Source organism: Canis lupus, chromosome 14 (genome assembly GCF_048164855.1).
Source record: "Canis lupus baileyi chromosome 14, mCanLup2.hap1, whole genome shotgun sequence".
In the NCBI taxonomy this organism is placed as follows: Eukaryota; Metazoa; Chordata; class Mammalia; order Carnivora; family Canidae; genus Canis; species Canis lupus.
Window position 1 is genome coordinate 8,469,164 of NC_132851.1, and position 24,812 is coordinate 8,493,975.

A 24,812-nucleotide genomic window follows, 5' to 3' on the forward strand; every position below is an offset into this window, starting at 1 on the left:
GGTCTTAACTCTGGACTCTGTCGCCATGGAGCTTGTGGTTCTGGGCCACTTACTTTACCTTTCTCTCTGCTCCATTTGACTGATTTTGTGTGTAGAGGTATTGCTATGTCATATATACATATTTTGTGAATTTTAAAAGATTGTGTATGTGAAGTACAAAGCACAAAGGCTGGCATAGAGTAGGCACTCAAGAAACACTAGCCATTAATGTCATTAGGTTAATAATAAATTATTACTGGCTGGCTTTTCTGTAAAAATTCTGGAAAATTATACATCATCTTTTGGTAACATTCCATTTTGGCTTAGTATTACCAAATTACAGAATGTAATAGCTAGAAGAAACCTATTCCAACCCTTATTTTCCAAATAACAAAGCTGAAGCTTTGAGAAAGGACTTAGCTGATCACATACCTAATTAGAGAAAACATTATTTCCAATACCCTGCCCACAGTTCTTACCACAATTTGATTATTTGCTTGTCTTTATGGAGGAGAAGAAAGTAAGTCTTGTCCTTAATTGACATTTATCCCCCTACATATTATCCTCAGTTATACTGTCCTTGGATTGAGTAAGGCACTCCTTTCATACATTGTACTAACTTTTTTTTTTTTTTTTTTAATTTATTTGAGGTGGGGAGGAGCAGAGGGAAAGAATCTTTCAAGCAGACACTCATCTGAGCACGGAGCCCAACTCAGGGCTCTATTTGGGGCTTGACCCCATGACCCATGAGATCATGACCTGAATCAAAATCAAGGGTTGAACACTTAACTGAATGAGCCACCCAGGCACTCCAACTCTATACTAACTTTCTAATAAAGCTAACAAAATTTTCCCCTCTTTGATTTTAAGATTTCCACATAGGTTCCTAAGATTTTTTCATACTATTTGACCCTCTCTCCTTCTCAGCTATCCCTTGTCTTCCAGATTTATAGGATTGGCTCACAAGTAGGTAGCACCCTGAATAGCGTGATTTTAGAGGTAAAGTGGCAGATCGGTTTCTTCCTTACAGTTGTCCCTTCCTCCCATTTGTTGATAACTGGAATTCTATGATGCAGATTTTATATTTTAAACTTAAAACTTTTATTTATTTATTTTTTGTCCCTAACAAGGGAGAATTCTAGAAGGAGAGATACCTCTTACATTTCTCTATTTCACCAGCACCTAGAACACACCCAATAAATACTTGTGGAATATATAAGTGGATGAAATAACATTTTCAAAGTTCTATCTGATATGAATGAAGGATCTGAGAAAAGAGGAAGGGGACACAGAGGACCCTGATGTCTCAGAAGAGCAACTTCTCTCACTTTCTCATGCATTAACATTTTGCATGAGGAATGCATTTATACATTTATGCATTAATTAATGCATTCATGCATTAACATTTATGCATTCATTCCCAATTAATGAATTGTGTTTGATTCATTAAATGCTACATGATGACGTGACCATCGGAAACCATTTGTTCATTCTTTTTACAGAGACAGAAACTGTAACTCCAAAGGGTTAAATGCATTTGTCTAAAGTCGCCTATTTGCGGCACCAGATGGCCTCCCTTATCATCTCACTAAGCTGAGCACCTTCCACTAGGTAACTGGTACCTTAGAGTCCACTCTGCTCCTCAAAATCTTTCCCAATTAAGCCGGCCTCCATGTTTACTCTCTTTTATCTGCCCTAATTGGTAGTGAGCTCTACTGCTTTAGATCTCAACCTCCAAAGTAGATCTTAAACATTTTTTTAGTTATATAAAGTTAATATATTTAAAATATGTAGTTAATTTAATATCCCTAACAGTCAAATGTGTTGGTTACTGTTACATGTTACATGTTCTTTTACATTTTGATCCTGTTGACTTCAATGATTAATCCTTATATGGAGGGTTTGCTCTGTCCTTTGTATGAATTCCCAACCAAAATCTAATTCATAATTCATTAATGTTTCAAACCCTTTTTTAGTTCTGCCTACACAACACAACATCATATGTAAAAGTTGAGGGTAGATACATAGATATAAGAAAAGCTCGATAAATATATGCAGGTTTTTAAAATTGGTAACTTTAATAGAAATAGGTAAACATAAATGAAAAGTTGGGTTTTTACGGAAGCTGAGTTTTAGGGACACCTGGGAGGCACAGCGGTTGAGCGTCTGCCTTTGGCTCAGGGTGTGATCCTGGAGTCCCGGGATCAAGTCCCACATCAGGCTCCCTGCGTGGAGCCTGCTACTCCTTCTGCCTATGTGTCTCTTACTCTCTCTCTCTCTGTGTCTCTCATGAATAACTAAATAAAATCTTTATTAAAAAAAAAAGAAGCTGAATTTTATTTAGACACGTTGGTTTTGACTTGATAGGAAAAAAAATACGAATATCCGGGAGGAAATATGTTTAAAGGAAGACTAGGACATGGGAGATTGGCTATGAGTTGAACTATAGTTGGAGACCTATTTGCTAAGGGTGTCATTATTTTACAAAATACGCTATGAAGAAGTAAAACTATAGACAGCTCAAGTGATGTATGAACATTAACTATTTTTAATCAGAATATTTATGGATGAACTTTCCGGTGTGGAGTATGTTGCTGTGGCTATCGAAATGCCAAAAACCAGAGGGCTATTTGAAGAAGGAGAGCAGAGACACATGGAAAAGAATGTAGACCAGTGAAATGGAAGCAAATGCCAGGGCAGGGACACAATAATAATAATAATAATAAAAAGCAATTACAAGCAATATATCAACAAGTACAAAATGGCATACTACAATTATATTCCGAGGGGACAGAGGAAGGTGAGCTGAGGAAAGGAGGTTAATTGGGAAATGCTTCCTCAGGGCAATGAGAGCTGAACAAGGTCTGAAGGAAGTGATAGGTCTGAATTGGTAGAGAGCAGCAGGCAGGGAATTCAGGATGGAGGGAAGGGCCTAACCAGAAGATGAAGGAAGAAATCAAGCCATGTGTAGAGAATAACAAATGGGCCATTTTGCCTCCAGTGGAGAGACTAGCCGAAGACTATCAAGAAATCCTTCTAGAAAGGTTTGAAAGGGGAGTGACATGGAAGCAGCAGGGAATGGGAGTTTATAAAGAGCCTCGAATGCCAATAATGTACTTTGAAAGGTACAGGCATTTTAATGTAATTTTATTACATGACTTAGTTTTCAAAATGTAGCTATTACTGAATTTCCAGTGTACAGCCTCCTGTGGTCCAAATTACATAGAAAAATGAGTTCTTCTTCCCTTCCCCCTTGCTGTTGAATTCCCTTTTTTTTTTTTGTTCAACCATACCAAGAGAATAGAGAATGCCTGACAGATATTTGTTCTTGGCTAAAATTCTGTATAATGCTTTGAAATATTATTCTTCCTAGCAAATGTTAACAGTTGCTAATGTCATTCAAAAATAGTTGAGGAAAAATATGTTTGTGAAACATACAGCTTTTACTGTCAAATTATTTCCTGAGTGAAAGAAAAATACGGTAGTGCTCTGCTATTTATTGAATGGGAATCCTTTAATGTTGTCAAGGATTTCATCAAACTGATGCCTTAAATAAGCAGGAAATCATGTACCCTCTGTTTCAATGTCTGTTTCCTCATGACGAGGCAGCCACCCCACTCAGCTGTCCAGATGGGACTACCACCCATCACAGTCCTCTCAGATAGGATAACCAGAGCATAACTACTGTGGAGCAATGCAATTATGAATTTCTTGAGGGGGAAAAAGAAGAGATAAGTGCAGGGAAGTCAGCTAACGTGGTACATGGGTTGTTCCAGGCAGCAAAAGGGTTAATCAGATTTTCATTTTAGATAGTCGCCTTAGTAACAATCAGAGAGCCCAGGCTGTATCTTTTCCATTTGTAGGGAATGTTTAGATTTACAGAGTAGCTTAGCTTATTATATACCTGCCTTGATTGCTGGATAAGGCTTGTGATTAAAAACAGAATAAGATTCATTCTTATAATATTGTAAAGAAGAGCAAAACATTAAAAATGATGTCACTGGTGGTCTAGGGTTCTGGGAAATTACTGATATCGCAACTCTAGGGGCAACGGGGTTCCTTGTAAAGTTAAAATAATGAAGGTCAGCACCTTTCGCTTCAACTTTTAGTGAAAATGAGTCTCGGTTCCCCATTTTTGAGAGTGAATCTGAATCCGATGAATAACATTGGCTAACAATGCTCTGAGGGATTGGACATAAACCTCATTTTTCATGCCAAATTGCATTAAGCTCCCAGAGATGCATTTGTTTATATTGTGGATTAAGTGCTATGTGGCCCTTAAACCAGGAATTGGAAAAAAAAAAAAAAAAAGTGCGTAAGATGTTTGAAAAGTGCTTATTTTCAGAATGTCTGCAAGAGTGGACCAGTGACACTAAAATTTAAGGTCTTTAATTTATCCATTGGCCAAACAGCAGGAAAACAAACTCGACACGCTGCTCTTCACATGGCCTCAAACCTCACCTGGAGAGACAGATTTCCTAAGGGCAGAGAAAAGCATGCAGCCTGTTTGCCAAGACCAGGTCTGTCTGGAGCAGCTGCTGCCAATTAGTGACAAGTGATATGTAGTGAGGCCACGATACACATAGAGCTACCAGAGTTCAGCAGTTTCAGAAATTACTCTCTGAAACAAGAAGAACACAATTCTTAGGAGCACAGTTCATCCCTGTTCCATGGTAGTAGCTTGGTAACCAGTGAGCCTACTCAAAACATCTCAAAAGTCAGTATGTCAGGCTCCAGTAGCCCCTGAATTTATACATTATTTACAGACAGCTTCTGACTTACTTTTGCTTATTATGTTAACTTAAAAATACCCAACGTTCCACCTTTTGCCATTCGGCAAGTATTACATATTTAGCCAAGAGAGCCTCTGGAGAGAGATTTTAAAACACAATGAACAGATGCATAAAAACTGGGAAGATTTCAAGACTGTGCTCAGATGTGGAGGAAGGGGGAAGAAAGTTTTGTAAAGAGGGGATAGCTTAGTAATTACAGGTCTGTGGAGGATATCGTGAGGTAGGACACCTGTACCTCAGCTGAAGACCTGTTTTGAGGGGTTGATGTGGCTCAAAAAACACCAAGGATTAAGGGGAGAATGATTTTGGAAGCTGGGAGGCAGGAACAGAGAAGGAAGAAGGCAGAAGAAGACAAATCATATTAAAATTTTTCCTGTGGCCAGAGAAAGATAAGGAAATATCCTGCCTCCCTTTCTGTCCTTCCTCTAACAAATGACCCTTATTCTTGGACACAGGAATTTATACCTAATGTGTAGCTAGATTAAGAGCTAAATAACCTTCTTGTAATCTAACCTTGAAACTTTACCATTTGCAATATTGGGTGTATGCCAGTTCTTTGCTCAGTTTGAGTAAGATATAGATTCTTTTTGAAGAAAAAAAAAACAATTCAATAGAGTTCAAGGTTTTCCAGAGATTTGCAGGCTGCCATTTGAAAAACACTAAGTTAAAGAAATTAAAATATTCTATTTACTGTATTTCATATGTAAATCTTGACTACAAAAGACGTGATTTGCCATCATGCAAGGTAAAAGTTTATTTGTTTTCATGTTTGTTGTGGAAGGATCAAAATGAAAACATCAAATTGAAAAAAAAAATGCCCATAAATATCCAAGACCCCAAGAGAACTGCAGCCTCTGGGTTGAGAAACACCGGTGAAGGTGAAAAATGTATTTTGAGTTCCAAATGATGCATTTTTCAAATGAACTTTTAGAGTCCATTTATAACTAGGACTCTGTGTATTTAATCACTTCACACTAATTTTTCCCTGGTTTGAATAAAGAATGTCTTCAGCGTAGTCATCTAACATCTCCAACATAATAATGTCATTCCAACAATACTGAAAAATAAAACAAGATCGTTGACAGAAAAACAAGCTATAAATATTTGGTTAGAGTATGGAAGAATTTTTCAAATGTCTAATAATATATCGAGACTTGGTTCTTTATTAGAAAGTCTGTGAACTTTCTGTCTCCTGTGCTCTCCCTCAGCAGGGTCACTATATATTTAAATCGTCTGTGTGTCTGTAACATTTTAGCATGTGAACCAGGATATGGGTAAAAAGACAGATGTTCGAAAAGCTGAAATAAAGAAGATAATTTTCATTCCTGGGGAAGTAGTGGACCTTTTAAAAAGGATTATTTTCTTAGCCCTCTTTGAAATTCATGGGTAAAACTTGTATGGTCACCCACTTACTTGACAGAATTGCTGTCCATCACCATCTCAAAATTTTTGCAGTTATTTTTCTTCTCTTAATCTTTCAGCCAAGCCGCTGATCGCCCTGGGAAGTTTTTATTCTGACCCTTCCACTCAATTCGTGAACCATTCCCTCTCCACAATACAAAATTAAAACTCTTAAAAAAAATAAAACTCTTACAGGCATTTTCAAAATGACTACTCCTTTATGATCTTTCCTATGTGCAGGATTGCCATCATGCATAGGATGTCATCAGTTCATATCTGTTGATTGTTGATTTCACTGAAATAGAGTTAAATTGACTTCAGTCCTACTGAAGTCATCATAAGTAGTCCTTATTCTTGATTTTGCTTTCCACGGTTTTAGTTACCCACAGTCACTGAGGGCCAGAGTAGATGAAATTCCTTGCAACCTAATGTCAGAGGATCAGTAGTAGCCTGACGCTACATCGAAGTGCCTGAGCCATTCCCCTCACTTCATCTCATCACATAGCCATTTTGTCATCTCACATCATCACAAGAAGAGTGAACACAGTGCAAGAAGATATTTTGAGAGAAAGCTCACATTCACATAACTTTTATTACAGTATGTTGTTTATAATTGTTCTTTTATTCGTTATTGTTATTTATCTCTTACTGTGCCTAATTTATAAATTTAACTTTATTTTAAATATGTATATATGGGAAAAAATAGTACATTTCGGTACTATCCTCAGTTTCAGGCATCCAGTGGGGGTTTTAGAAGGTATCCCTTAAGGATAAAGGGAGGGGAAGACTACTTTGTGTACTTAAAATTAATGTGCAGACCAAAATTATGCAAATGAGATCATATAATTAATTGGAGATTTCCAGCTGGTTGTTCAGTTGTCAGCACAGGCAAATGATGACTGAGGTCAGTAATGATGTTGCTCTACTCCACAGTTTTCTATGTGAGCAGAGCAAACTAGAGTAGAAAGGGAGTTGCGGGGGGTAGTGGATAGGAAAGGAGTAGAAAGGGAAGGGGAAGGTAAGGAAGGAATGTGGAAACAAAAGATCACTGGAGAAGATGATTATAGACAGCCTGGGTAATTATTATTGAGTAAGTGTCAAAACATTGTAGATCAGAAGCTGCTGAATTTTAGTTACATATATAAGAACTTCAGGTAAAGAGAATAAGTATGATGCTAAGAAAAATCAGTGAAAAAACGACTTTGAAAAAGAATGTTGAATGTGTTCTCTGAATTTTAATGGAAAGAGGGGCAAGCAAAAACTGAAAGATGGAAGGAGCTCCAGGTAGCTTTGTTGGACATCTGTTATGTCCATGCTCTCGAGGGCTTCCTTAGCCTCTGACCCTGTGTATAGACCAGGTCCCCATAGAATCCCTCACTTTCTAGGCTTACCCACACTCTTGTTAAGATTTGGGTATTCAGTTTAAGGCTCTGTTAAGAGGAATGTGGAAAACTTGGCTAACTTCCAGAGCAGAGCAGTAAAAATAGTACCGTGAGAAAAGATTAAGGTTCCAGAATGTCAAATCATCTTGCCCAAAAAATAGAAGACTAATACATGACGTAACTGCCTTTCAAGGTTGAAGAGATATTACCCTTCAAGTGGAATTCCATCTTCATTTTGGAAAACTGAAAGCAAGTGATTTTGCATTACAACTAGATCCGTTCAGGTTAGACCTTCTTAGGGTTACACTTTTGGTATCTAGCAGTATGCCAAATATACTAAATTCCCCACTTGTCATTAATTATCTCCAACTCACCTTTTAGTTATTTCACTTGTTTTTTATTAGCCAATCACAGATCATTATATTTTTCCAAACAATTTCAGGGTCGTGCATTATTTTGTTAAACAATATCGGAAGTCCTAGACGTTACCTTATTCTTATTTCTGTTTCTAAGCCTGGATACTTTAAATATAAGCATTCCTAAGTGTTTGCTTCATATGTTTTGAAATACTCTATTGCATTTCTTTGATTTTAACTTGTTCATGTGGAATTTACTAAGAGGGATTTTTATTTTTATTTTTTTATTTATTTATTTTTTAATTTTTTAATTTTTTATTATTTATTTATGATAGTCATACAGAGAGAGAGAGAGAGAGAGAGGCAGAGACACAGGCAGAGGGAGAAGCAGGCTCCATGCACCGGGAGCCCGACGTGGGAATCGATCCCGGGTCTCCAGGATCGCACCCTGGGCCAAAGGCAGGTGCCAAACCGCTGCAACACCCAGGGATCCCCTAAGAGGGATTTTTAAAGCAATGCTGGTTCATTAGTTATTTTCTCAAGTTTGTAAATAGCATGGAAAAAACTTTCACTAAAAGTCACCCCTCCTTAAAATCTTAGTCATATTTTGTCTTCTGCAACAGTATATCTAAAATAGCTGAGAAATTCTGATGCCCTTTCTTTGTTTACTGATTTTAAGATCATTATGCATACTCTAATGCATAATTATAATTATGCATTCATGATGTTACTTGTGCTGGCTTAACTCAGAAATAGTGTGAAGCAGCTAATCTCGAAGCTACAGGCTGTTTCCCATCACTTAGATTCTGATCAGAGCTGTTTGTTGAGTCTTATTGGAACACGGACTCTATGTGCACCAGTCCCACGGCTGGACCCTTGTTTTATCATTAGTTTCACTCCCTGCCCTTTCTTTTTCTCTCCGAATCTGTGCTTTTAAGAAAGGAAAACTACAAGATAATTTGGTTTTGTCACATATGTGTAGTCTATTCACAGTAATTAAATGAGAGGGATCTCTAAAATTATCCATTTTATTTATAATCCACATTTAGTATTATAATGTCATAAAAACAGACAGTGCCATTTCTCATGCTTGAGATTTTACTATCAACTGGCTTTATCACTGAGTTTACTTTAGTGTAGTTTAAACTAGTCTAGTGCAAAACTACCAACCTTTATTCCATATGTTATAGAACAGTGTGATTTTGGGCAGAAGTAAAGTTGCTCTGTGTATCTTACACATTGTGCCCTTATCAACAATTGCAAAGTATTCATTGCATGCATATGGTAGAAAGGATGTTACCTACAACACTATAAAGGATAGTAACATTAAAAAGAAAAAAACCTAGAGTCTTGGTTATTTGAAACTGAAATTTGGGTTAGTCTATAATAGCGCAACATGGAAATATATGCCCAAGCTATGCCTTACCTGGGGGTGCATAGTTTCAAAAGATATGGAAGACAGAGCCATAAATAACACAGAGCAAACTCTGTTTGCATTTGTACTTTAAACTTTCCTTTTTACAGTTGAATTAGGGAAAATCTACTTCACTGTGGATTAGCGACATTGTTTAGTGGTTCTCAAGTGTAATGGGAATGGAGCCCCACCAAAGAGTATCCATGGGGGATGCCTGGGTGGCTCAGCAGTTTAGCGCCTGCCTTCGGCCCAGGGCGTAATCAGGGAGGCCTGGGATGGAGTCTTAAAAATGGAGTTTTAAAATCTTAAAAAAAAAAAAAAAAAAAAGGGTATGCATGGAAGTATGTGTATTTGTTGAAGGGACTCCATCTTTGTTTCTTGGGGGTGGGGCACCATTGTGTCATTTCTTTAATATACTTATAACCACTGTGGTTATTTACATTTATAAGTGTTAAAGGATACCATGAATCTGTTTTTGACATCAAGAAAAGAGAGCATGGATTTTAAAGGGCTGAATAACACTAGACAAGTCTGTTCTCTAGTTTCTTCCATTTAGAGTACATGAAGTCCTAGAACAAGAAGGTGCTATATGAGTCCTAGAGTCTTGGCCTTTTCCTTTATTAATGAAGGAACTGGCTCAGGGAAGTAATGCATTTTTACCCAGGCAGGTAATCCAACCACTTAGAGAGAAAGCTTAAGTTAACCCTAAGTTTAGAGAATTCACAGGTCATTTTTGAACATATATACAACTAGCATACTAACATGAAATAGAAATTACAAAGGAAAAGGTCATAGATTTGTAATCATGGGGGATTTTGCTTTGTGTTTGGTTTGGTTTGGTTGTATTTGACAAATGGGACAACATATTTAAAATTTGAATTAAATACTTTAAATTATGGTAGTCACATTTAAGACTGTTCCAGTCCATGCTTTGAGCAAAATCTGCACTATTTACAATTTAGAGTCCAACGCAGGGGAATGGCATAATTAGGAACTCAACGTCTAGAGCCTTTTCAAAATTATTTCCCAGATGCCCTACAAGCAAATTTTTAGATCTTGTAGGTACCAGTAAAAATGATAGGTAGAAAAGTTGGAGTAATTTCAACAGAATACATTATTTTATAAGCAATATGTAGAGTTTTTCATCATACAAGGTAAGATTTTATTCAAGCAACCTTAAGTTGCCATTAAAATCTTTTCATTGTGCTACTAGTGGTATGGTTGTCTCCCCACTAGCCAATTTATCGAGTAGTTAAAAAATAAAGACTGGTCAAAATAGTAAAATCTCCTATATGTTTATAGTATGCTACATTGGTCACTCTGTTGATAGAATAAATTAAATAGGCATAAGAATTTTCACAGATATTAATTAGTTCTTAAATTTTTCCCCATTTTCCCAAATCTATATACATAATAATTATAAATGAACACTTACTATTTGTCAGGTATCAGTGTAAGTGATCCTTTTTTTTAAAGATTTTATTTATTTATTCATGAGAGACACAGCAAGAAAGAGAGAGAGAGAGAGAGGCAGAAACACAGTCAGAGGGAGAAGCAGGCTCCCAGTGTGGGACTCAATCCTGGGACTCCAGGATCAGGCCCTGTGCTGAAGGCAGGTGCTAAACCACTGAGCCACCCAGGGATCCCAGTGTGAATGATTAAGTTTTAATTTATCTCCCATCACATCAACCCCATGTGGTATTATTATTCTCATTTTACAGATGAGGGAACTGATGAACAGAGAAGTAGAGTTTACTGACCAAGATCACACCATAGATGAATAGCAAAGGTTGGATATAAACTTAAACAATCTGATGCTAGAACCCATGATTCTAGCCACTGTGTTAACTGCCTGTCTGTTAAGTCTGTAGTATATGAAACTGAGGTTCCTGCTTCTTTTCCTCATCGTTCTTATCACATTGAAGAAAAATATTAGGTGTCATAAACAATATTTGAATTACAACTGAATTTGGTTTCAGACCTATTGAATCAAAAGAACAACCTTTTTTTCCACCTCTGCTCTATTTCAACCCAATTGTTTTTACTGAGGCTCCTTTTTAAATCACCAGTTTGACTTTGAACTCCTGTTGGCAGGTGAAACTGCTCTAAATATGTTTTGGTTCAATCTGCCTTAAGTTGGGGAGCATGCTAACTAAACCCAAATGGAGATATTTCTTTAAATGGAGACTTCCCTCTCCACCCCGCACTCTGCCCCTATCAGGGAGCCAAGGCTATATAATGTAGTTGAAATTCCTTAAGTGGTTGCATCTAGAAGTTCTGAAGAGTGGAATTGACCAGTCAGGCATGAAGCCCTGACTAGACTGCCTTGCACCCCAGAGTGCATAGTGATGCCTCACTGTGAAATACTGTGGAGGCTCTGTTCTGTTAACTAGTTGGGCACCAAGAGAATCCATTATTCTTTTGTTTCTGTGTGATCACTGCTAAATTGAGTGAATTTTAGCCTAAGAACACTTCGGATCTCATTATGAATTCTGCTTATGATAGGAGATGTTTATATAGGCTTTTTTTTAAATCAATTGTTAAGCTATAAACATTTCTATAAGTATAAAAATAACTAGTCATAAAAATAAAAATATTAAAATTATTGCCTATTTTTAAATATTTTTAATATTACTAACTAGACTATGTTCAGTTCTGTTCCTCTGATACCCACTTGATGCCTGGTATTGGTATTTAGTGTCTCAGCTAGACTTTTAAGACTCAAAACTGTGCAAATGTGAGAAATAATTCACTATAAACCTATAAATTTCACAGCTCAGAAAACCCTGAAGGTTATTAATGAGGCACCATGCAATTAGCTTATACAAAGTGCAGCTAGGAATCATGCATAATGTAAAACAGAAACTGCTAACCACTGACTCATGGAAGATCATTTAGGCTAGTTTCCATGGACATGAAGAATTGATATTTAACACAATTCCTAAGAAGATTCTTTTTACTTTAACACCATGGAAAGAATTTAGTTTCTTATAGATTTGCTAACAGAAAAATAGGAACAGTTCCTGGTTAGGTCAGTTTCCAACAATGTGAATTTGGACAAGTTGTTTAATATTTTAAAGTCTCAGTTTTTACCCATACAAAATGGACATAACCATAGAGTTGTGAAAATTAATTCAGAAAGTAATGCAGCACCTAGAATTTTAGCACATAGTTAATGCTTAATGAAATGTTAGAAATCATGTATTAGGGAAATGTGTCACTTTGCCACCCAGGCAAAATTCTTGTTTTACTGGAAATTCTGCGTTTCGATGGAAACAAATTTCTTTAGGAGTATGAGAAGCATAAGCCAAACACTTGCATAGAATAACATGCCTGTTACTGCTTTAAACTCATTACATACATTAAATCATTTAATCCTCAAAATAATCCTATGACTTAAATACTTGTATTATATTTATTTTAGAGATGAAGAAGCAGAGTAGTTTAGTAACTTGCCCTAGGTCATACAGCTACTGGAAAGAGATGATGGTACAGGCTCAATCAGCTTGGCACCAAAGTACAAGTTTTAAAATTTGACTATTAATAAAGCATATTATGTGTGACAGTGAGTACACACTTAAGATAGTATATACATAATTCATCTTGGCTATATTTCACAAAATACTTCAATTTTTGAAATATTTTTCAATATATTTATTTAGTTACTTTACTAAATAAAGTAACAATAACAATTAAGTGGATATATGTGTAAAATGATGTTGATAGAAGTGCATGGCTTAAACCAATCTATAAATATTAAAGATTCATAACTGGGTTTTAGATATAACTATTAAAAATATAAGCTACATTTTTAATAGACTTTCAATGTATATTAGGGAAAGCCTCAGTATTTTTAACTTCAGAATTAAGGTATGATCCTAAATTGTGAAAATCCTTTAAGATGAGTCTATTACCTACTTCTCATTTATTGCTACACTGTCATTTGGTCATGGACCATCAAATATGCATTGAGATTTCCAAATGCATCGTCATATACTTGAAATATCATGAGCTTGATTATAAATATTGATTTAAATAATCTATATGCATGTCACTTAGGCATTTTTACTATCAATACATTGTGAGCATCTAGGGGAAGTGTAACTCATCTTTCATCATTCTGTTCTTAAGAGTTTTATATGTAGTATTTAATAAATGTTTATTGAATGAATAATAAATATACCTAATTTCTAGTAAAGTATAAAGTGATTACTGTCAAAGCAGAATAACCTAAATAAGTCTCTCAAAATAGAAATGGCATAGAGATATCAAAAAATAATGCTGCTGGGATCCCTGGGTGGCGCAGCGGTTTAGCGCCTGCCTTTGGCCCAGGGCGTGATCCTGGAGACCCGGGATCAAATTCCACGTCGGGCTCCCGGTGCATGGAGCCTGTTTCTCCCTCTGCCTGTGTCTCTGCCTCTCTCTCTCTCTCTCTCTCTCTGTGTGACTATCATAAATAAATTTAAAAAAATTTAAAAATAGATCCATTATATATATATATAATGCTGCTCAGTCATTACTAATTAGAATGTTTATACATAAAGTTACATTTTTTATGTGGCAAAAACTATATCTGGACAATCTTGGTCCAACCTTGAATATCATGCATATGCAGCTAAATGCAGAATTTAACCCCTGGTATTTGAGTTCAGCCATTAAGTTTTTATAGATGTGTTAGTTTGTCATGTTAACATTATTTAAATATTCTTTCTAGGGGTGCCTGGGTGGTTCAGTCGGTTAAGCATCCAACTCTTGGTTTCAGCTCAGGGCATGATCTCGGAGTCCTGGGATCGAGCTGTGCTCCCTGCTCAGCAGGGAGTCTGCTTGAGGATTCTCTCCCTCTCCCTATGCCCCAACCCCCACTCATGTGATCTTTCTCTCTCAAATAAATAAATAAATCTTTAAGGAAATAGTCTTTCTAGCATACATGTTGATGCTTTTATTCATATTTCCATTCCTTTTGTAAAGAATATGCGTTGAGAAGCTTGTGCAGGGGTAGTATTAGTAAAGGTTTATCTCATTTGGTTCTGATATCATAGCATGTTCCCTTTAGTGGCCCCACACGCACAGGTATATTGACCAAAGATTTCCCCTGGATTGGGAGCATGTAAAGGTGAACCTGTTTCATTGGTCAGCATCCCCTCTTGCTTGTTTTTTCCACGGAAAACAAGGCAGCCTGCCTCCAAAAGAGAAGGCCCCACCCAGTGACTGGGCACTTGACCTTTATTCCTGGGAAGTACAGAATTAGTAGTCTTTCTGCATCTGTTGATTTGGAGAAAAATACTGAAAACTACTCTTATGGTCAGAGTCTTACTTTAGATACTTAATTTAAGTGTTTGCAATATTCTTGCTATTAAAATGTCTCACAGATTAGATAAACTTTGTTCCACTACTCTTTAGCACCTTCACACTTCTGCCAGCTAGACTGCCAAGCTTTTAAGCTTTTGCACCCAACTTTCAATAACTTGTCTCATAAAAATCTGCTTTCCCTAAAGGTGCTATATTTATCACAGCACCTACTACTATATTATTTAACAATGCCATCGTTTTTTCTTTTATCTCTTTGGAGGAGACCCCTTTCACTTTCCTATTCTTGTGGTTTTGTCATAGGCTCATACCATCAATTTCAAATATCAGGTTATTTTAAGTTCAAGATATAGGGGAGTTCTGAATAATTTATGGTTATAGACAAAAATGAAGATACACACATCATGAAAACAAAGTGTAATTAAAAGGAGAAAAAAAAAAGGGCAGCCCCAGTGGCTCAGCGGTTTAGTGCCTTCTGCCCAGGGCAGGATCCTGGAGACCCGGGCTCAAATCCCACGTCGGGCTCCCTGCATGGAGCCTGCTTCTCCCTCTGCCTGTGTCTCTGCCTCTCTCTCTCTCTCTCTCTCTCTCTCTCTCTCTGTCTCTCATGAATAAATAAATAAAATCTTAAAAAAAAAAGAAAAAAAAAACCTCTTTGCATTTGGTTTTAAAATTTACTATAAGGGCACCTGGGTGGCTCAGCGGTTGAGCTTCTGCCTTTGAATCAGGTCGTGATGGGATCGAATCCTACATTAGGTTCCCTGCAGGCAGCCTGCTTCTCCCTCTGCCTATGTCTCTGCCTCTCTCTCTGTGGCTCTCATGAATAAACAAATAAAATCTTTTTTAAAAATTTACTATACTGTTAATATCAGGATTGCCCTTTTTCTTTGGAGGGAAAGGGCTGATATTAAGATTGGCTAAAATGGTAACAAGGAGACAGTCCAAAAGGAGTCCAAAAGTTCATTACATATTGCAGTGGATTAATTCATGAGGGACAGATGTATCTCAGTATCTGAGGATGACTTTTTGTAGGATAGAGCTTTTTCTTTCTTCCACAGAATGCCTTAGGGGTAAATCTTAAAAAGAGACTGCTGAATAGAATTGACCACTATTTTTTATGTGTAAATAGGTCATCGATAGTGGTATGTGTGTATATATATCTGTTACATGCTCTGTGTAATTCTTCATACTAACATTTTTATTTTGATCACACACTTTCTTTGACCCCAACATTTTCCCTGTATTAATATATCAAGGCAAAGTAAATTAGATGGCTGTATTTACTGCTTCAACAATAAAAAGAAAAAAATAGTAGCATTTCCTTAACCAAGTGTAAGCCCAGTGTGTTGAATTTTCATATATATCTTCTTTACACTCAAGATTTGTGTTTAGACTTGACAAAGATTCTATAGTAGAAAGCCTTATGATAAAAAAAAAAAAAAAAAAAAAAAAAGAAAGCCTTATGATCTTATTGTTAAGTTGTAATAAGGACATTGGAGATCGTCTTACAAAGGAGAAAGATGAGACCCTGAGAGGTTAAATGATTGGCCCTGGGTCACACAGCTGGGATCATGGCTTTCCGAGTCCCTGAACCCCGCCACAGGTTTCGATGAGGAGGGATACTCAAGAGCAATTTACTTTTTCCTTCCCGGGGCTTCGGTGCTGACACTCTTTTGCACATTGCACAAGGTGCAAGCCCAGAAATTCTGCCAGGAGCAAAACAACACTCCTTAAACACTCTGTGACTTTCAGAACTGTATAAAATAAAAGGTTGAAGTTAATGGTTGCCAGCTTGGAGGGAGTAGTTCCTCTTTGGAGCCAAATATATGTGGAGAACAGATGAGACTGTGGGAGTGAGTTGGCAAAAGGGAAAGAGAAATGAATCTATTCTTCTTTTTTTTTTTGAAAATGAAAGTATAATAAATATCTGGATGACTTAGATGTTTATTATTCATTTAGAGATTCTTCCCATTTGATAAATGAAGTATCTGTATCTTTAATGTGAGTATTCTTGATTAATAATTTTATATTTTCTTCTAACTATCATGTAGTAATCTTGTCTTTTTGGAAATAAAGAGATTATTTTAATGACCTGGATATATGGAACTATTTGTGTTCACTTTCTTAAAAGATCATTATTTCTTATGCCGAAATTCCTGTATTTAAGCAGTGACTCATGTTGTGATAATGGGTTTCCATAATTTTGAGAACTAAAAGCAAATATACCTCAGAGATAAAGATAATTTAAATTTTTGGTTCATAGAGATAAAACTGTCTTTGACATAAGGAGTATGGATATAGTAGCCAAGAATTCTATCATTTTATTTCACACTCATTTTGTTTTTGAAAAGTCTCTTATCATGTTTGAGATCCCACATACCACAGTGATCTTAAAGATGCTTGTTAGCAGAAGCTCACTGGGATTTCACTTTCATGCTCTCCTTAAGGGATATTTTGTAGAACTGTGCTCAAGAGAAACGCTACTCTAATGAAACCTTCCTGGGATTTTCATTCATAAATCTGTTCTGTGGCTAATGGTATGATGTAGTGGTCCTTGTTAGAGCACACTACTGATGCCTTTCCAATTTAGACTTCTTACATATTTTCTAATTTAAGAGCACCCTTAATTTATTTGAACTTGAATTTGAAAATGTGTCTAGCACATCAATATTTTCAAGCAATGGAAATTTGATAACCTTTTACTAAGTTGAGTTTTGTTGTTTCTCAAACAATTACTGTAGGCAAAATACTTAGTATGAGTTTGGAAGTTCCTGAAGTTACTTCTTCATTTAAAAAATTTTAAAGTTTATTTATTCATTTAAGTAATCTGTACACCAAGCATGGGGCTCAAACTCACTACCCCAAGGTCAAGAGTTTCATGCCCTTCCAACTGAGCCAGCCAGGCACCCTTAAAGTTATTTCTTTAAATCTGTTTGTACATCTCTTTCTCTCAGTCTCTGTCACTCTCTCTGTGTGTCTCTCATTTTTAGACACAATAAACAAAGGGAAGATAGCAACTCTCACGCAAGGAACATCCAATGTAGTTCAGTGGCCATTTTATTCTTTTTTTTTTCTTTTAATGTAAGCACATGACTTTAATGGAAACACATGATACACCCACTCATGTCTGAATGATGTCTGGCATTCGTTAGTCATAGAGAATATTTAGGTGTTATTGTTGAGAACCTGTTTGTATATCATCACACAGATAATGTTGACCCTAAAGGACCACATAGAATAGAGTTATTCTGTTTCTGTAGTTTAAAGTGCTTCTCTGTTTTTTTGGAAGAAAAGAAATTCTTGGCCTCACTAACATCAAGCTCAAACATTTCACATGATGTCCTATATTAATTTTTTAAAGGATGTTTACTAAAAACAGTTTTATTAGGTGGAAATCATATTGAATGTTTTATTTTTTTTCAAAGATTTTATTTATTTTTTAAGTAAACGTTCCACCCAATGTGGGGCTCAAACTCACAATCCTATGATCAAGAGTCACATGTGTCCCCAACTGAGTCAGCGGGCACTCCCATACTAAAAGTTTTGTAGTTCCAGTCAAATCAGTAATGTTGAGACTATATGCCATACACAGCATTGCTGAACACACTATTGTGTAGGGCCTTGAGTTACATTACTTGACATTTCTCCCCACTCTTGGTAGTCCAGGATTTTAAGTTATGATGCCCCCATAGGATAGGCTGTCACTGAAGGGAATTTTTAGATTTAAGCTCACTGTCACTAGAGACTTCACACAGTTAAAGGGAGAGTGATACAATGATTTCATGAGTGTTGAATTGTGTTTGAATTTAATTCCAGTGTGGAGAACTGCTTGGATATATTAACTGAAACTTTTACTGTGTAGTAAAGTACAAGGTCAAATCACATACAGTACCATTTTTTCATTTGGTTGTAGACAATAATTCAGTTGGGGGAGATTGGCCACTTTTCTGGTTCTAACTCTGTAAATCTAATGTCTACAGTAATTTGGAAAATTTTCTATGCCTACTATCAAATATGTTTTTATAGCTGAGAGAATAGAAACAGCGATGAATTGTTAAAACAGCTATGAATTTTGCCAAATAGGTTGCAGCCCTCTTCACCTATTGCCCAGTTAAGGAATCAGCATACTGAGAGCATTTTTATCACCATCAAACTACATCTCATGGGATTGGCTTGAGATTCTATAATGAGATTTTGTTATATTTCCTCAACTAAAGTCAATGGAGGCCAATTTTTTCATCAAGTGACATTTCTAGCTCTTTTAAAAGGCTGTAAAGTCCAGCTCTTCTTATAGGTCAGATTTTCCTAAGACTTCTGGCTCTTCCTAAGCCTCATTTTGGAAATCTTCAACAAATATTCCAGCAAAATTTGGAATCCCTAAGACAGCATTATGTCACCAGTTTCTTGGGTTAGAATTATCCTCTGAGCTTTACCTTTGGGCTGTCTACTTTTATCTCCATTAACCTTTTGGCTTGAGTATAAACATTTATTGAAGGCTACCTCCTTTGTCGGTCCAGTAACTCCAAAGGTTAGTGAGAAGTGGATGCCAGTTTGACCTCTTTTATCCACATTAGATGATTCTAATTATTCCTAAGAAATGACACTTTTGACCCATTTTGTCCTTGTCAAGTTTGTCTAGTTGTAGGCTGTCGAAGCATGAAACTCTGGGTTCAAACAGTGTCCAGGAGTGCACATTTTTCTAACTTACAATGTGAGCCTCAAAAGTGCACACTATTTCTTTTTTCTTTGTAAAACATTCCAGTTTAACTGAAACTCAGGGCTCCTGTTATGTACTTTCAATTGATTTATTACTGAAAGAGACTGTCTAGCTATGAAGTGTAAACTTTAACCTGTAAAAACTTATGGGTTATTGAATACAGGAAAAAAAAATGACGAAAACCTTTGCATAAGTGAGGATAAGCTAATTTTGCTGAGGTTGCAAGCAATTCTAATATCACAGCAGCTTTTAACATAAAGAAGTTTTATTTCCTTATCACACTTACATGGCCATTGTGATTCCCAGGGCTTCCTCTTCACACACTTCCATGATCACTTCAGCAAAAGCAAGGTGTGATGGTGAGTCTGTTGGCTCTTACAGCTTCTCTGTGGCAGTGACACAGGTCATTCCTCATTCAATTTTATTGGTCCGAGGAAGTCATATGGTCATACCTAACATTAAAAGAGATCTGGAGGAGAAGAGATCTGGAGGAGATCCCTGGATGGCTCAGCGGTTGAGCGCCTGCCTTCAGCCCAGGGCATGAATCTGGAGTCCCGGGATCGAGTCCAGTGATCGAGTCCCACATCAGGCTCCCTGCATGGAGCCTGCTTCTCCCTCTGCCTGTCTCTGTGTGTGTGTGTGTGTGTGTGTGTGTGTGTCTCATGAATAAATAAATAAAATCTTTAAAAAAAGAGATCTGGAAAGTGGAGAGTTAGAAACAACTGATAGTGGCACTAGTGACTACCACCATGTTTAAATTGGATACTTAAAGAGTTTCTGTCTTGACTTTTATGCTAATAACTACAAACATGACCAATACCTGAGAAACAGGATTCACTAAATCCTTTTTTTTTTTTTTGGTACATTTTTAATTTACTTATTCATGTAGCTCTTCAGGAAAAGTTTGATGTGCATTTACAGTGCACTAAACACTGTGTGGTTGTTTTCTACAACTTTCTTTGAGATAGAAATTATTTGGCAGATGTGCATGCTGAAATTCAGGACATTCAAATTTGGGTGGTTTTCCAGTCACAGAGCCTGCCCATAGCATGTAGTAGGATTCAAACCGAGGCCATCTGACTCCCAAGAATAGTAATGTCCTTTTATTCCACCCCAACTGTAATGGTGAATCATGAAATGTTTTAAATACTTAATTGTAGACGTGGAAATTATCATAGTTACCACTGTGTATTTTCTTGTACTTGACGACAAGAACGTTAAGCATATCCAATGATTGTGGAACGGCAACGTAGATTTGATGTTTATTCCAACTAAGAAGTAGCACTTTCATGCTTTTGAGTACATTTGATAAGTCTTTTTTTTTTTTAATTGTGAGTCAGTAAATCTGAATGCCTTTCATATTGGTTTTCTATTGCTGCTTAAACAAATTACCACAAATTCAGTGGCTTAAAACAACACGAATATATTGTCAGTTCTGTAGCTCGGAAGCCTAGTATCATTCTCACTAGACTAAAATTAGGGTGTCAGCAGGATGGTTTCCTTTCTGGAGGTTCTAGAAAAGAATACCTTTCCCACCCTTCAAGTAGCAGAATTTTCAGTTCCTTGAGGTTGCTGAACTGAGATCCCTGTTTCCTTGCTTCCTGAAAGTAGGAGTTATCCCAGTCTCCAGACACCAAGTGTTCCTTAGTTTGTAACAAACAGTAAGCTATCTTCAAAGGCAAAGGCGTGGAATCCTTTTCATATGGAATCCCTGTGATCTACTGTTTTGCATTTCTCTTCTATATGTAAAAACTCATGTGTTTAGATGGGGTCTTTCCAGATAGTCTAGGATACTCTCACCATTTCATGCACCTAAGCCTTAATCACATCTTTAAAATTCCTTTTCCCAAGTAAGGTAACATATTTAGAGGTTCCAGGAAATTAGGGCATGGACATTGTTAGGAAGTTGTTGTTTTTCTATCACAACTTTTATATCCACTCTCTTTCCCAATATATTGTGCCAACTGTATCCTCCATAGGATGCTAATAAACATCTTGGCCTTTCTTTATTTGTGAAATTAGGGAATTAAACTCTGAACTTTAAAGTTGCTTCCAGCTCTTAACATTCTAGACTTGTATGAGTCCTTATGATAGAGACATGGGAAAGTGAACCTAATGATCAATGTGGATATTATTGTTATTTTCTATTCATGGATTTTGCTGGAGTGTAGATTTCATATAATCCTGGATAACTCCTTCCTTCTCACACTTGGTAATCTTCTTTGAAGTCAGTCAATCTCTACAAAAGTTGACTTCTTCAGAAAGAAATTGACTTACCTCCTCAAAACTGTAATAACTGGTCCCTTGAGATTTTTTATCTACTTATTATTTACTTTACAGCTTGGGTATAGCTTTCAGCAAGTCTTCGCTACATTTTTGCTTTTGCTTTATTGGTTTAGAGTAAAATAAATTGTTTTTCCTTCAATTCCATTTTTAATAAGTCAGATTCTACCTATGCCCAAGTGTAATAAAGGTTTAAAGTTTTAAAAGGTATGATACCTAACTTACTATTGAGGAAAGATACTAAATTATTTTTATTTGTATCATAAAATTAATTCCTTCAGATCTTAATTTATGTACTAAATGGAGAAATGTTAATACCTAAGTCCTAGAGTTTAAAAATCAAAAATAATTGACGGGAAGTACAACACCCAACACTTAGTGCTCAATAGATGTAAACCACCAATATTGTTTTAACCATAGTAGTAGCGTGGAGGTGAACAAGTTATCCCTGTTTGCCTAGAAATTTCCAGTTTAAGTGCAGAAAATCTAGTATCCTGGGAAACCCTTCAGTCCCAGGAAAACCTAGATGGTTGATCACCCCAGGAGTGGTAGTGTCTGGAAACAGAGCTAGAGAGATAGAAATGGGGTCATCCTTCTACCAGCTATTTGACGTAAAAGAAATTATTTATCTGACTTTCAGAGGGTTTTTTAAAATCTGAGAATGGACTTGAAGACTAAATAAGTAAGGAAGTATCTAAAAAAAATACTTGCACAAGTAGCATAAGTAGTAGTACCCTTATTCTTCCTGGTTAAACTATCTTTACTGGTTTCCTTTGCTTAGAAATATAAGCGTAAAAGGTTTAGCCTGATAGGAAAGATCCTTCAAAAAAGTACTTCTAACCTGCCCTTCCAAACACATTGCTGTTATTTTTCTTCCACTGCTATTTCCTCTATAATATCTTCCCAGAATCCACACAGCAGAAGTTTCTATCTTGCCCTCTATTAATCCCAAAACAATTTGCATGTGACTTTACACTCCTTACCATGCTACTTTTTGCATTATATTAAACTTTTTCTTATGTATCTATATCTTTCACCAAAAAAGATGTCCTCATATTCCTAGCACCAAACACAGGACCAGGATGGAGGTGGTTTGTATAAATGTTTCTCATAAATGAATGGAAGATGACAGTATCAGCAAATCAGTTGATTTGCTATACACTAAAAAAATCCCTAAAGAATTTAAGTAATCAATGTCTATTTTTCATATTATCTGTAGAAAATTGTAAAAACTGGTTGTGTAGAAAACTATGTGGCTTTAAGAACTACCGAGCATAGAGATTAAATAAAAGACATGTCTTTCCCATGAAATAAGAGTAGAGAAGAAATGGGGGGGGGGGTGCTTGTTGAAATATGTTCTTTAAAACCAGAAGAAAGCAGATGTTACGAATAAGACCACGAAATCTCCTACATATAGGTTTCTTGAAATGGTGGACTCTCTCTCCTATGCCTTGTTCTGCTTACTGCTTGGAGACCTGCTGACCCTGATCTGTGAATTTACCTGTTTCTCTGGTAGTGAAAGAAGCTGACATATGCATAATTAAGATAATATTTAATTGGATATGGGTTATTATCATTTCAGATTGAAGACGCCTGCTTGTCCTCAATCCTGTTTTCAAATGGAAATAAATAAAAATGGTCACTCAGACTAATAACCATAAAGATAACTTGTTAACATTTCTGCCTGTATTGTTAAAAAATGATATTATATAAAATTACTTCTTTCTTGTAGGGCTTTCACATAACCATCCTTAAAGACTATGCTCTTAGGGATAATTACTATAGTTTGTTGCTAGAGAAGTTTCTCTGAATGTGTAAAACACCAGATAACTGTTTGCCAAATATTAAGATATGTAGTTGAAAAATTAGGAATTTAAAATGAATCAAAGTATGAATATGAAATATTAGTATGCTAGTATTTCTCACAATTGATCTGGTTTACCATCTCTTTTAATACTTGAAATACTTTTTCAGACTTCTTTTTTTTAATTCATCCATTATGGTTGATTTTTTTCTCATTACACAGTATATTTTATGGTAGTTTTATCTCTTATAAATATAATTGATACTTCAAGAAATGGGTTAACATTAATCTTATGCCTAGCTGTCAATATGGGTTTGCAGCTAACAATAGATCCGTGTCTCAGGCACTATCATTGTTGTCATTCAGCGGGTGAAATGGGTTTTCCAGATTCCTGAGGGATTTGAAATGACCAGATTACATGGAACTTCTCAAGTGAATACTTATTAATGCCAATTTGAGAATTTTTCGGCAAAGTCCCAGAATGAGCGTAGACCTCTTTTGCAGGATCATATCTAGGTGAAGATTCAGTTCAAAAATTACCTTGAGACCCTTCCATTGTACTCTGTGTTGTGGCTTTGTGATATTTGATATACAGACATGGTCTGGTGGATGATAAAAGTCTGAATGCCAGTTCACTGTGACTCATCGAGAAACTGCTGTTTCTTGCTAAAGCTCACTTGCTTCCTCCCCAGTTTATTTCCTGCCATGTTTAACGTAATTAAGGACAAATAATTTGGATGTCCAACAGCTTAACATGATGAACTTTTTAGCTTTATATTTAAAATGTGCAACTGGAAATATTTTGTTAGAACTAGGGTGCGTGTCTCCCTGCTTCTGTGCTTCTCAGAGCGAGGGATGTCATGCTTTAGCTGCTCTGCAACTGAATTTATTCACGATTCCTCTTTTATAGTCTTTTTGGAGACAATGTATGGTGAATCATTAGCATTATTATTATTTCAGTTACAGTCGGACTACATATCCATACTTAGCAAAGGAGGTTGGGGAGATTTCATTATTCATTTGAAATAATTTCCTACCTCTAATATAAATGTTGCTCAGGATAGAGCTTTGAAATGGATCCTGATTCTTTAAATTCTTTCCTGTCTGTTTCAGGAAATAGTGAGATCCTGTTGATAGTAAAGTACAATGTGTCTAAAGTTCACTTCTAAACACTCTGCTCTTTGCAATGAAAGTCATCTGCATTCTCTTTATAATTCAGAGCCACAAGAGATGTGTCTAATCTTGGAGATCTGATCCAGTATCATTTAGGAAAAAAAAAATCCTTGATAATAATTCTACCATTCAGATTAGTGAAAGCAGTAAAGCCTTACAGCTTCTGTCGTCTTAAAAAGATATTATGAGACAGGGGAATAAGG

At 36.2% G+C, this 24,812-nt stretch overlaps 1 protein-coding gene and 1 long non-coding RNA gene across 9 annotated transcripts in view; one reads left to right on the forward strand and one right to left on the reverse strand.

Annotated features, from left to right (window-relative positions):
• Positions 1 to 24,812, forward strand: part of ZFPM2 (zinc finger protein, FOG family member 2) — a 457,190-nt gene that overhangs the window by 272,714 nt on the left and 159,664 nt on the right. The window lies entirely within an intron of this gene.
• Positions 1 to 24,812, reverse strand: part of LOC140603685 (uncharacterized) — an 87,231-nt gene that overhangs the window by 12,132 nt on the left and 50,287 nt on the right. The window lies entirely within an intron of this gene.